The sequence below is a fragment of the Gossypium hirsutum genome, chromosome D07 (genome assembly GCF_007990345.1).
Source record: "Gossypium hirsutum isolate 1008001.06 chromosome D07, Gossypium_hirsutum_v2.1, whole genome shotgun sequence".
Taxonomy (NCBI): domain Eukaryota; kingdom Viridiplantae; phylum Streptophyta; class Magnoliopsida; order Malvales; family Malvaceae; genus Gossypium; species Gossypium hirsutum.
This window is the reverse complement of record NC_053443.1, coordinates 25,622,843-25,637,240: the sequence shown is the minus strand read 5'-3', so window position 1 is coordinate 25,637,240 and position 14,398 is coordinate 25,622,843. Positions and strand designations below refer to the sequence as shown.

The 14,398-nt window shown below is 33.0% G+C and overlaps 1 long non-coding RNA gene across 1 annotated transcript; it reads right to left on the bottom strand.

Annotated features, from left to right (window-relative positions):
* Window positions 1-13,658: 13,658 nt before the first annotated feature.
* On the bottom strand, window positions 13,659-14,114 carry LOC107956726 (uncharacterized). Its single transcript, XR_001700221.2, has 3 exons — window positions 14,003-14,114; window positions 13,816-13,875; window positions 13,659-13,699 (listed from the first exon to the last, which is right to left on the bottom strand). It is a non-coding gene; the product is annotated as an uncharacterized lncRNA (long non-coding RNA).
* Window positions 14,115-14,398: the final 284 nt, after the last annotated feature.

The following is a 14,398-nucleotide window of genomic DNA, read 5'->3' as shown; positions in this document are numbered from 1 at the left end:
TTGTTTATAATTATGTAGAACCTTAGAACTCTAAAATAAAATCATTCTTTTCAATCTTCCAAAATTAATTATGAAACTTTCACGAGTTCTTTTCAAAAATCTTATAATTTCGATAATCTTGAAAAATATTATTAATTCTTGCGTAAATGTCATTTGAAGGACTCATTTTAAGAACCTCGGATCAGATTTGAATGAGATGGGCGTAGCTTAGTCTCCCAGTGAAAGGTGTGTGTTGTTTTACAAGCGAATTTGGACAAAATCATGCCTAGGGTAGTACAACACAGGTGTGTAAACCACACGACCATGTCCCTCAGCAAAACCTAGGATAGTTCACTTCTCAAACAGGCACAACCCTTCCACACGGGCGTGTGGACCACATTGCTGGACCACACGACCTACCACACGATCATGTGCCCTATAAACCCTAGTGTAGTTCGTAAGCCACACAGCCTTAATTTGTTACACGGTCTGGCCACATGGTCATGTAACCCTTCCACATGTCTTGGTCACATGACCATGTGCCCCTATTTTTCAGATTTTACAGTTTTACCTAAAATTTTATGATATGTTTATTTTAGCCCCTGATTGATTCCCTATCTTTTTTTAGGATTTTATTTATTCAATTAAGCCCCTAATAATGTGAATAATGCTAGAATCCATGCTATAATTTGTTGAATCGTTATTTTGAATGCATGATATGTGGTTGTTACATATCTACTGTCACTATGTTTTTTATGTACTGATATTGTTATGCAAGACCACGATGATACTGATTGCATGAGATACATGCCATTGTTACCGTTAAATCGAACATATGATAAGCAAGGTTTTTGCTACTATTATGATTTGTTATAAGAATAATAATTGGTACTGTATATACTCGATACAAGCATGTTAAAGCTACCATACTTAATTGTTATAGTATGTCATGTTGCATTGCATGGGTGGGGCGATTTGAATGGAGGAAGTAGTAAGCAGTTTATCTTCTCGACCACTGGTTTATCCACAACGTATTTTAGTCGGCAGCAGTCACCTGCTTGACTAGTGGTATATCCACAACGTATTTTAGCAGCTTTTATTTGTACAGACGGATGGTTCATCCACCAATATATTTATCATTAGCAGTTCATTTGCAATAATTAGTAGTTTTTCCACAACGTGATGTAAAGGTAGAGGAGTTTTGGGGAACTCCTACTGTGGTGGATAACGGTGGGGTAGGACCTTTTTACTATTAAATCGAACTTGCTTTGCATTCATAAGCAATTGCATGGCTACGAACATTGAAATATTATGTTGATTAGTTGCTCTAAATTACCGACATTCTGTATAGCTAATTAATTTCGATTTGTTCTATAAGTTGATATTCTGCTTGACTTGTCTGTTGTTTGCACTAGTTCTCTTGTGACAAAGCTCACACTGAGCTTCATAGCTCATTCTCCCCTTTATTTCCATATTTACAGATAACTCACCAAGTTAGGACGTGGACAGGCATACCGAGGGCTCGAATACATTTTGTTTTTATGAAAGTATTATTAGGTTTATTTTATAATTTTGTTATTTCAGAACCGTACTGTTTTACTTATTTTGTGGCATGGGACTCACATTTTGGGTTTATTTAGCATGCATGACATTTAACTTAATATAGGTTATGAAAATTAATTATCTATGCATGAAATATAGTTTTCATCAAAACTAAGTTAAAAATCACTTTTCCATTGCTAAGTTTATAAATAAATTTTGAAGGAATAAATAAATTAACTATATTTTTAAAAATAATCACTGCTACAAGAAAATTGTTAAAATTAATTGGTTTTTTTTAGCTCGGGTGTTTTTCTAAAAATAGGTTAAGTTTTCTTTTAAAATAAATAAATATTTTAAAATAACTATTTTATAAACTCTGATCATACTAAGTCATCTCGGTGATCGATATAATCTCTCAAATTCGAGTCTACCGTCTAGACCGAGTTGGAGAGATTACACCTAAAATTATAAGATCTAATTTGATTATCATATCACCCAAATATTGTGTTTTTAACTGTTATTTAAGGGAAGTACTTTGGAAGTTTGACTATTTTTAGAACTAAAGAGGGCAGGCAAAGAACTTCAACTCTTTTTAATATGGAAATTTAATTTAATTCTATCATAAAATATGAATTTATAAATTAATATACTATAAAAATAAATTTTAACCTAAAAAATAAAAAAATTATTTAATAGATTAAGTTATAAATTAATAATTCAAATCTAATTTCCCTAATGTATTTAGGATTCCTAATATCTATTTTGATAGTTGTAGGTAGCACTCTTTAAATTGCAATTCTGGGTCTGCATAAAAAGAAGAGTTTTTATGAAAAGAAAATATCATGTCTTCTTGCCACAGACCTAGTGTTTATCCTATACTATATCAATTAAATATTTTGATTTTTACTATATTATTATATTAAATGAAGTTAGTTCTTTAATAAAAAATTATTGATCTCTATTTTAATGTCAAATTAACTCTATAAAGTATTAATAGTAACGGAAAAAAGTCTTTCTTTTTGAAGTTTTTTTAATTTTTAATAGTTCTTGGAATTTAAAAAATTTAAAATTTTTAAAAGGGCAAAATACCAATAAAAGTCCTTTTTAAAAAAAAAATTACTGAAATGGGTCCATTAAAAATTAATTACAGGAATAGTCCAATTCCTCGAAAACACATCCACGTCAGCGTGTTGTTAGGTGACGAGGCAGGAAAACGCTTCCTCAAGGGAGCGCTTTGCCTATGTGGACATAAAGTGCGCCCTCAAGGACACGTTTTGCCCGTGTCTCCTGCTGGTTAGGGTTTTGGGTTTTTGTTTTAGGGTTAGGGTTAGGGTTTTGTTGTTTTTAGGTTTAGGGTTTTAAAGAAAAAATTAAATAAATAAGGGGTTAGGGTTTAGGGTTTATTAATTAAATTAATTATAAAATTTTCAAAATTGGATTAGGTTTCGTGTTTATCGTTTTTAAAGAAAAAAAATCAATTAAATTAGGGTTTAGGGTTACTTGAGTAAATTAATTAAAAATTTTTTAAAAATCAAATTAGGGTTTAGTGTTAATTTAAAAAAGCTCCCACGTGGACGCTCTTTTGCTACAATAGCTCCTGAAAAATAATTTTGAGAAGACGTTTCTGAGCCAATAGTGTCAAAAACGCTTTAAGTAGGATGCTTTGTCAGCAAAAGTACTGAAAGAAGATCCCACGTGGACGCACTTCTGCTACAGTAGCTCCTGAAAAAATAATTTCGAGTAGGCGTTTCTGAGCAAATAGTGTCAAAAATGCTTTAAGCAGGATGCTTTGTCAGCAAAAGTACTGAAAGAAGCTCCCACGTGGACGCTCTTTTGCTACAGTAGCTCCTGTTTGGCCTGAGGCTATAAATGAGGCAAAATTTTTTCTCAGATTGCATAAGTTACAACAAAAAAAATTTAGAGAGTCTAAGAAGGATAGAAATTGAAGATGAGTGAATGTATTAGTGCTATTATTTACTATGATGGTGAGGTTCATCACACCGAGAACGGTGTTGTTTTTTTATCGGAGAATACAGTGCGACTAATTTTTAACCAGAACATAGATTTGACAGAACTTCGTAAAAGAATTAGGCGTAAAATATTCGAAACGATGCCAATGAAAGTTTTGTCTATTATGTATCGGTTTTGTTCTTCTATTGATCCAGTGACATATGACTCGTTTGACGTAAAGGTGCTCGTAGTTTGGAGGCAATGGCATAGACTCATCTCGCTAGTGAAGCACCCTATATGGAGTTATATGTACAATTTACATCTCCAAGTGATGCACTTGCGACTGCTGTTCGAGAGGTATACACGACCCCTGACCGACACTCGGTTAGTGGGTTACAAAATACGGAACAACCCATGTTTGGTAGCGGTATGGAATACACATCCCCTGCACAACACTCTGTCAGTGGATGGGACATGCACCTCAGTGGGTCGATGTTTGGTGCTGGAAATATGTACTGGGGAACGACATCAACTTCTAGTGGTTGGCAATCCACATCCATTTGGGGATGTTATGAAACGCCTAGAAGAAGGGATGATGTACTCCCTACGACGTCCACCGGTGAGGGGACCTCGTACGCTGCAGATGATGGTGGGTTAGAAGATGACTCCGATGTGGATCCACCATCGGTATTGCCTAAGGCACGTTGCTTCCAACGGCTACAGGTAATATCCATCTAATAGTGAATGACGATAAGTGACCAACATGGGTATTTAGTCTCTATTAATATAATTTCGTTTGTCATTTTGAATTTATTCTAAATGAAATAGTGGTATGTAATATTGCTATGAACTTATATTTCCAGGGTATGAAATAAAAAAAGACCGTTTTCACGAGATGTTGGCAGTTTTGCGTTCAATTAACGGCGAAGGCGCAGATTACCTTTGTAACATACCTTTCAAATAGTGGGCACAAGCATACGACGGTGGCCTACGATATGGTCATATGACCTCAAACCTGGCTGAATGCATAAATTCTATTCTAAAAGGAACGTTCCATCTACCGATAACATCGGTTGTGCGAGAGATATATTTTCGTTTGGCGGTGCTATTTCCAAAGCGAGCAACGAGTTATGCAGGCCAGATGCAGGGAGGCCATGTATGGTGCAGTAAGGTAGTGCAATAAATTAACAAGGCCAAGGCTCAGGCGAACACCATGCACACAATGTGTCACGATCGAGGCAACTTATGGTTTCACGTGATAGAGTTTGACAGACCGTACCAAGGTGTTATTGGCGGGCAATATCGTGTACACTTGCGAAATAGGACTTGCAACTGTGGGATGTTTGATGCACTTCGTTATCCATGCGCTAATGTAATTGCAGCTTGTCAGAATCTTCGTCTGGATCCGATGAGCTATGTCGACGAAGTGTACAAATTAGAAAACATGTACAAAGTCTGGAGATACGTACTCCCACCGGTCCTAGATGAACGTAAGTGGTCGTCTGTATCGCTTGCTCCCTTTAAGTTGTTACTGGATAGAGAATTGCGTCGCAAACCAAAGGGTCGACCTTGCTCGACTAGAATACGTAACAATATGGATATCCGAGAAACAGCCAGTCAACAGAAGTTGTGCGGATGATGTAGGAACCTAGGCCATACAAGCCGATCATGTCCAAATCGCAATAGTTGAACGTTGTTGTAAAAAACTTTGTATTATTTATATTTTTTAAACCAAATAATATGGAAATATTCAGAATATTGACTTATTTAAAAAAATCTATTTTATTAAAAATATTAAAGTAAATTACAATTATTTTATTCAAAACAACGTTTTATTTTATTAAATGAAATAATATAGAAATATTCAAAATATTGTATTATTTAAAAGAATTTCTATTATATTAAAAATGTAAAAGTAAATTTCTATTTTATTACGTGAAATAATATAGAATAATTTCTATTTTATTACATCAAATAATATAAAAATATTCAAAATATTTGTACAAATATATTAAAGTAAAAATCAGTCTCCGTGCCCGCCGGATTCAGTGCCACATGGCGGCCGTCAACGATTATGCGCTTGATTCCTCCTTTGTCCAGCTTTCGGCCGGGGTTGTGGTTACTCCAGCGGGGATTCTGGTTCATCCGGTAGGGGATCTGGTTGTCAGTGTTGGGACGATGAGACACCTTGATAGAATAGTGACAGTGGAGGTGTTTGAATCACCAATGGCAAAGCTGTTTGAAACCCATACGATGATGGGGATTGGTAAAAAGAAGAGCTTTCCGACGGCCCCTTATGCGATCCCTCGGACGACGATGGCCTATACATCGGCGGTCCACTCGGCGTAATTGAAAATAGAGATGAACCGACCATTAACTCCAACCTACCATAGGACTAGAAAAAGGAAACATATAAGGGTTAGGATACATAAAAGGGCTAAGATATGCACCTGGCATCATCTGAAAAGGCTGTGCTGTGGGTGTCGTCGGTTGAAGTGTTGGGCCCGGAAACTGTGTGGGTGCTGTTGCTGGGCCTGGTGATGGGCCGGCTGATTGTGATGGGCCTGCGTCATCATCCCTTCTTCTTGGATTTAAAAGGCCACGTCGTTTCCTTTGGACACGCAATTACCGCTGCCTCTCCTCTACCGACAGTAAATACGGCTTGCCATGGATCCTAAACCATGGTATGTATTCTAGCATGCACGCTAACTCTGGAACGATGATCGGTTCTCGAGTAGGTATATAATCATACCAATCTTCCCACATTTAGATGTAGTGTGACCAGAATCTCGGCCAATCCGTATGTAATTACCATAGGTCGATTTTGTAATGATCATCCAACACCTTAGGTGCCACGAGAATCGGTTGTCGAAATCCAAATTGCCGTAACACTCTATCCGACTGGTGCATCTCCACGGTCGCAAAGTTGACCAATGGGACTTTCACATGTCAAGCATTTTGGATCTTGGAAGTACTCATCTGGAATTACTGCCCGAATTGTCGGATCCTCGTATGGTGTCCATTGAAACTATATGAACATGATGGAAATATTAGTTATATACATAATACATAATACTAAATACTAAATACTAAATACTAGATATCAATCGACAATCGACAATCTCATGATGGAAATATCTATTTTATTTAATACTTACTTGTGCTTCTGACCATTGGTCTAATAGAAGCCGTATATCTTCAAGAGAGGTAGGTCATCGAGCATAACTTGCCGAATGGTTCCACCTAATTAAATAAATTTTTAGCATTCGATTATATTTTAAATTTACGTAATAATTGTAAAATCTAATATAAAATTTACCTCGTTATGAGTGGGAATGTATACAGGTGGTCCACTCGAGGACGTATAAATGGAAAGCGAAACCGTGCCCATGACTGCAGTGGTGATAGGAAACCTCTGATTTTCACTTTATCCGGTCGCGTCGCCCCGCACATCTCTCGGTACAATGTTGCCAACACAGCAGACCCCTAACTAAATTCACCAGCTGCTCTAAAATCAACGAGTTTCAGCAGCCATCTTAGATGTACAAGGTTCCGTGACAAGTCCGGCATCAGATAACCTCCAATTATTTGAAGAATGTATGCCCAAGCATATCAAATTTTTTCCAATTCGGTAGAATCATCATCCGACTCCGGGAATGTGTCTCGTGACCAGCCCATCTCTATCTGACCATCGTTAATATTCTCTGAAATAGCACCCAAAAGCTCGTAGCATATCGCTCCCCAATCACCTGGTTGAACAGACCCGGTGACCACGTACCCGTCCACCGGCAATCCCAATTGCAAATTTACTACTTCCAAAGTGATAGTGCATTCTCCACATGGAAGATGGAATGTGTGCGTCTCAGGTCTCCACCTCTCAATCAACGCACTGATGAGTTTCGGGTCCAACTTGCATCATCGGCCTACCGTCGCCACGTGCCAAAAACCCGCTTCCCGCAGGTAATTCTCTACCAACGGTGATGGAGGACCATGCATATTATAACTTTGCAATATTCGATCTACAGACTTTTATAAGAAATAATAAAATAAAAATTATTTAAAAATTATAAGAAATTTCTAATAAAATAAAAATTATTTAAAATTACATAAATCAAAAAAATCTTAAATAATATTTAAAAATTAAATTTAACACTTACCATTTTCATTTGTTTGACAGATATGTCCTTGTTATCGAGATGAATTAATTCTCTGGCCATTGCAAACACGATCAAATTTTTATGATTTAAAAAAATTCAAAAAAATAAAATTAAAGCTTTTTTTAAAATAATTAAAAAAAATTAAAGCTTTTTTAAGAGGAATTTGATAGGAAATTGAGAGGAATTTGAGAGGAATTTGAGAGAATATTGGAGAGAAATTGAGAGAAAGGATTTAGGTGTGAAAAAAATGAAAGGGGAGTTTATAATTTTTTTTCGGTTGACCGTTGGGGGGTCACCAACGGTCAAAAAATTAGCCGTTGGTATTGTTCACGCGCGGGCAAAACGCTTCCTCAAGGAAGCGCTTTGTCCACATGGACAGAAAACGCGTCCTTGAGGGCGCGCTTTATGTCCACATGGACAAAGCGCTTCCTTGAGGAAGCGTTTTCCTGCCTCGTCACCTGACAACGCGCTGACGTGGACGCGTTTTCGGGGTAATAGGGTCATTTCGGTAATTAATTTTTTAATGGGCCCATTTTAGTAATTTAAAAAAAAATAGGGCTTTTATTGGTATTTTGCCCTTTTTAAAAACTATAATTCTTTTGCATTTCTATTTTTTTTTACAAAAAAGAATTTTTATTAACATTTTTGAAATACTTTTCCATTTTTTTAATCTATACAGTTTAAAAGTTTGAAGAGATTTCATAATTTTTGGAATTATACTCTTATTTATGTTTTTTATTCATTTTATAAAATTTAAATTATTTTCTAAATGGTGTATAAGACAAATATTATCATGTTAGCGATGAAAAATTAATTATTAATTTACTTTAAATAAAAAAAGTAAGGATCAAATTGAAAATTAAATTTATATATAAAAAAACAAAAATAAACAATTAACAGCAAAACCTGAAGAGGAAACTATTTTACTCCATCATTTAATGTTGTATAAGGGATAATAATATTCTTAGTAAAAAGATAAAACATAATCCAAAAATTGCTATACTTGATTATATTTCGCCTCACTAAATCCAACCACATGGAATTCTTCTGTGTGTGGGATTAGTTGCAAGGGCAGATCACATATAACAATTACATAGAACTTCGATTGCGTAGTGATAACATTGTACGGACAAAAGAAATAATTGCATAGGCAGATGCACTTTCTACTTTGCATGTAGGCATCACTAGACCATGATTAATTATTGTAGGCAAATTAAAGGTTAAAAGTATAGGATTTTATTGGCTTCTACAAGTTGAATTCGTTCAACCGAGAATGAAGCATAAGAGCCAAAAAGCTTCGATCGCTGCACGTGAATGGGGATGGGTTTGGATAGTGAGCTAATTTGGGAAAATTGATATCAAATCAAGGGAGGGCAACTGGGCAAGGGGCTAGCTCGATGGAGGCTGAAATATATAAATATTAATAGGGGTTATATTTTGTTGACATTTGCCCAAAAAAGATCGAGATTGGATTACATTCCACCAACTTTATGGTATGAGGTCCTTTCCATACAATCTATATCAATCATCAGCACCACAATTTCCATCTCACTAATCAACAAGATTGACGTGATGCTATTTATTTATATTTTTTGGTGCCATGCATATATCAAATCTTAGTTTTAGAAACAACACGACCATATGCAACCATAAGAAAATAATTAAAATAATCCATTAACATGTCAAAATATGTATAAATTTTCAATTATACTTCAAAATTTAATCACTCCATTTTTAATTCAAATATTTTACTTCATCTATTTCTTTATTTAATAATTAACCAATTGATAAGATTGCAAAAAATTTTAATAAATTGGATTTTATGGCATTTGTAAAATAAAAAATATTTGAAGTGGAATATTATACATGTGGAAGCTCAAATAAATAAATGTGGTGGTAAGATTTTCGATTCTGCATCTGCCTTTGTAATCAAGTCAAAAGAGTATAGACTAAATTTCTGGAATTAAAAATAAGTTTGATTATTTGAAATAAAAGTTTATTTTCAATAATAAAAATATAAAAATGCGTTAGTAATTTTTTCTCATAATAGAGATATGATAATTAAAATAAATAATTCCTACATTTATACGGATTTGAACCAAAATTAGAGATTTGATATTTAAAAATAGTTGAAAGAAAATATTTTCTCCTTAAATGAATTTGAATAAGTGTTAATTCATCGAAGTTAAATATGGTTGATTTCAATTTTGCAAAATAAAAAAAAAAAAAGAAGAAGCGAAAACAACTTTTTTTTTCTAATTTTCGCATACTTATATATTTCAAAAATTATTTTAAGATTTTGGACAAAAACATTTTCTTTAGTTTTTCCTATTCATTTCTAAGAAACTAAACGAAAACTAATTTTTTTTTTCTTAAACCAAATGGAGGCTAAATTTTAAAAATCTAATAAGTATAGAGATTGAGAGCATAAGTTAATTACATTTTAAAAGCCATTATAAAATAAAAATAATAAAAATGCGATAAAGATGTCAAGCTTAGTGGTAAATATATGTGTAGTTATAATAATATTACTAGTATTGTAGTTATCATTATTCTTGTTACCATGTTGAAGTACATGTCTCATGTTGGAAAGCATATATGCAAATGATTTGAAGTTACTAAAAATCTTTAATGAGGATCTTATCAAATCAAAAGTGGGATCAGGGTGAAGATTGTTCAAATATATTTTTTGAATTATCTCACGTGTATATAGTAACAAAATAGTATAAATTTGATTGTATTCTACATATAATATAAAAATATTTGTTAATAAATCTATTGATATGACCTAGCTAGTAAAATCGACACAACATTAATCATACTGATAATTTAGATAGCAAACTCATGCTACAAGTAGCTCAATATGATCATTACCTGTCTTTTGATCACCCATATCTGCGAAAAAGTTAAATTTTGGTGCAAGTATTTTATTTTTTAAAACCCTTAGATTCACTATATTTGATGTTTTATATGCATCCATCGAATGAAACAAAACACTCTGATGTCCTTTTACATGTTTAATTCAAATTATTATGATCATATCATACCTAACATTTTTGGCCCTTAATAGTGTTGTGACTATCTAGATTGTAATATCTCATATTATATATATTATATATAAGACATCAATTTATACTAGTTTTAAATTACTTCATTTTATTTTTAATAATTTGATTAGTAAATTTAATCATATAATCATATTTTTCATAAATTTCATTTCAATCAGATAACTTATTAGAGTATTTAAGTCATAACTAGTTAATCTGTGGTTTAGTTTACTAATGTAGGCACTACAGCAAAACAAGTTTTTAGCAGCGTTTTTTTGGGCCTATAGCGGCGCTTATAAGCGCCACTAAAACTATTTGCGGCATTTTGATAAGCGTTGCAAAAAACGCCACTATAGATAATTCGGCAAAATTTTGCAGCGTTTATGTGGAAAAATGCTGCTATAGAATGTGACCTTTAGTGACATTTCTCACAAAAACGCCGCTATAGCAGCACTATTCTCACAAACGCCGCTATAGAACATAACCGTTAGCGGCGCTTTTCCCTAAACACAGCTATAGAATAAGACCTTAGCGGTGCTTTTCCCAAAAACGCCGCTAAAGGTCATGTTCTTTAGCGGCGTTTGAGGGAAAAGCATCACTAAATGTCATGTTCTATAGCGGCGTTTGTCGAAAAAATGCAACTAACTTTAGCAGATTTTTAACAACCCATTTTCATTCATATAGAACTCAAATTGTCAACATAATTTCCTGTAACATCAAATTTAACCAAAAACTGCAAATCTAAATAATATTTCAAATCCAATGAAAGAAATATGTATATGATCTAAATTAATAAATGAAATAACAAAATTTATTATATTCAAAAGTTATAATGTTAAAATATTCTTACATTAAGAAAATAAACGTCTAAGATGGCGGATTCGCTTGATTCCCCGAAGGCATGTATTGTTGCAAGCTGGATCTAAAATATTAGGTAGGGTTAAAAAAAATCTTTGAAATCGAACCCGACCATACCTTTTAGGACCCAAAACTTCAGTAATAATTTAGTTATCAATGTCGTCAAGATTAACAAAACTATCACTTGAAGCAATCGCTTCATACTCCGCCCTTTTATCATTTAGTTTCTCCTAATAAATCAATCAAAGAGTTAGAATCGAAATATATAATCAAAACAAATGCAACATAACTTAACATTATTTGCATTAGAAACGACGAATTAATCCATTATAATTAAACATGCTAAATATTTAAAATAATTCAAAATTTAATAAGTAAATATACCATAATTTTTGCAGCTTCAATAGTCATAGGAGATCCATCTTTCTTTCTATGTGTAATGTCAAAAAGTTGAAGGCGTCCAACTTTTTGACAAGACGACAGTTCCTACAATATAGTAGGAAAAATATTATTTAGTAGAAAGTAATTAATATTTGACACAATTAATAAATTCAAAAATACCTCGTCATCAGCTACATGAGCAAAACTTTTCGACCCAGTTGTGTGCGTGAATTTTTGTTTTTGCCTACTTGTAATTCCAACTCGCTCACGATCCTGCATTATGAAATTATTATTACGTATATAGTAAATACTATAAACTGAAATAATTATAAGAGTTTGGAAGTACGTAATACTTCTCCTTTCCTTGAATTCAAAAATCTAATTGCATCTTCTCATTGGTACCTCAGCATTCCTGGCAGGACATTTCGGAATTTCTCTTTGAGGCTTATATTTTTCTTAAAATATTCTTTTTTTTAAAGCACTTTTATGATCTCTCCATTTTTTTCCTAATGCTTTCTTCACATAAATATCCGAGATCTCTAAAGCAAATCTTTCCTGCAAATAACACAAGTTTAGAAAGTTAATATAAATGAAACTTAAACCAAAGTATTATAAATTAGATTCACGTTATTACCTTAATATTATCGAGAGCTTGATTTTTGTTACTATCAGGCATATGATGCCATGACTCGTAGTTGATAGGCAACAGATTGGCATTTCGTCCTATAATGCCCAAGTATCCTGCTAAAAGTCAAGCTTCTGATCCAATTGTTTCTAGCTACTTTGACACGCTCGACAAAATTTAACTCGTATAAATCTTTTAATAGCGCACGTCCTTAAGTTTTGCGCGTCCCTCCACTTTCAGCTAAAAAATGGTATATTATAATATACAGATTTGAAACAAAAATCAATAATAAAAGTCAACACGCATGTAAATTAAAGTTAACATTACTTTCAATTTTTGCAGGTTCGTCAGCTATATTCGGAACATTCGAAGATCCAATAGCAGTCTGTTGTTCACTATTTGTTTGTTCCGAATTTGGAGGATTTTGAACAACACTTAGATCTCGCAATCTTTTTCTAGGCATTTTATCTGCGATACACATAAAATAGTTGAAATATTAGTAACTAATTACAACAATAATAGTATTGGTCTGCGAAAAAATTGAGAAAGAAAAGGGACAGGATTTTGTTAAATGGAATAATAAAAATAATTGGTAAATGAAATAATATAAATTGAACCAATAGAGACAAAATCAGAAAATAAAGGACTTCTAAATGCAATAAACAAGAAATCTGGATGGCAGATAATAGATAACAGTGTAAATGAAACTCTTCACTCAAGCATTAACAATGACGGTAAACAATTCAATGACCAATATTTTAAATGACAACCTTGCTGTAATTGAACACAATGTCAAGCTCGCAAACATTCTGGAAGCATTTGTCCAACGTTTCCACAAAAATTGAAGGCAGCAAATCTAAAGTAAGTAAAATGATCCAATATTTGAAAGAAAAGTCAGCAATTAAATCTATAACTTTAAGCATAATACAAGACTAATAGCAAAATAAAACTCCAAACAAATTTAACTACTATAATTTGGTCGAGACTAAAGTTTCAAATTTTGAAAATTACTGGAGCTAAATTTGACACTTACAATAAATATATATAAATCAAAATCAATATAATATAGGAAAAAGAAAAACCTAAGATGGTGCTCTCTGAAGTTCTTATTCAAGTTAAGTTAGCTTTATTCTACTCGACTCTAGTTGTTGAACATATGCCTATTTAGACATATATATATATATATGCATAAGTTTATATGTTATGGACACGTAAGTAAGAAACTACATGCAAATGTATGTGTTTTTTCAGTGTATATATGTCTTTTTTATGTTACCTTCTTTCTAAGACGGCTTTTCTTTGCAGCTTCTCTGTTTTGAGCTAAACGCCTCAATGTCTGGAGAGAAAAAAAAGAAGAGAAAAAGCAACAATTTAAAACAGATTCAACTAAAAAAAGTTTCTTTTTTGATTTAGAAAGAATCTAGCAACAAAAAGTTGGGTTTTTTTAGTATTAAAATTTTAACCTTGGCATCAAGCTGTTTCTCAGAAGTTGAAGCCCTTTTCTGCAACATTATAAACGAAGTGCATGTATTAACATATGTTTAATGAGGTGAAATAACACCCATTTCATATTTGATTAAAGAAGAAAAAAATACTAAATAGTGGTTGCTGATTTAGAAGATTCTTATCAAGCACAGACAAGAAGTTGGTCAGGAAAATGAGAACATTTGGTTGTTTTGTAAGCTGAAAAATTAGAGAGTCAGTGTTATAAATACATAAATTATCAAGTTTAGACAGCCAAACCAAAAATTAAAAAAATATCATCAAAACAATAAATTTAAAAATCAAAGAAAAACTATCGTAGATTTTTTGACAGAACATAATAAGAGTAGCAAAAATAATCAGAATCTGCCCTTTCT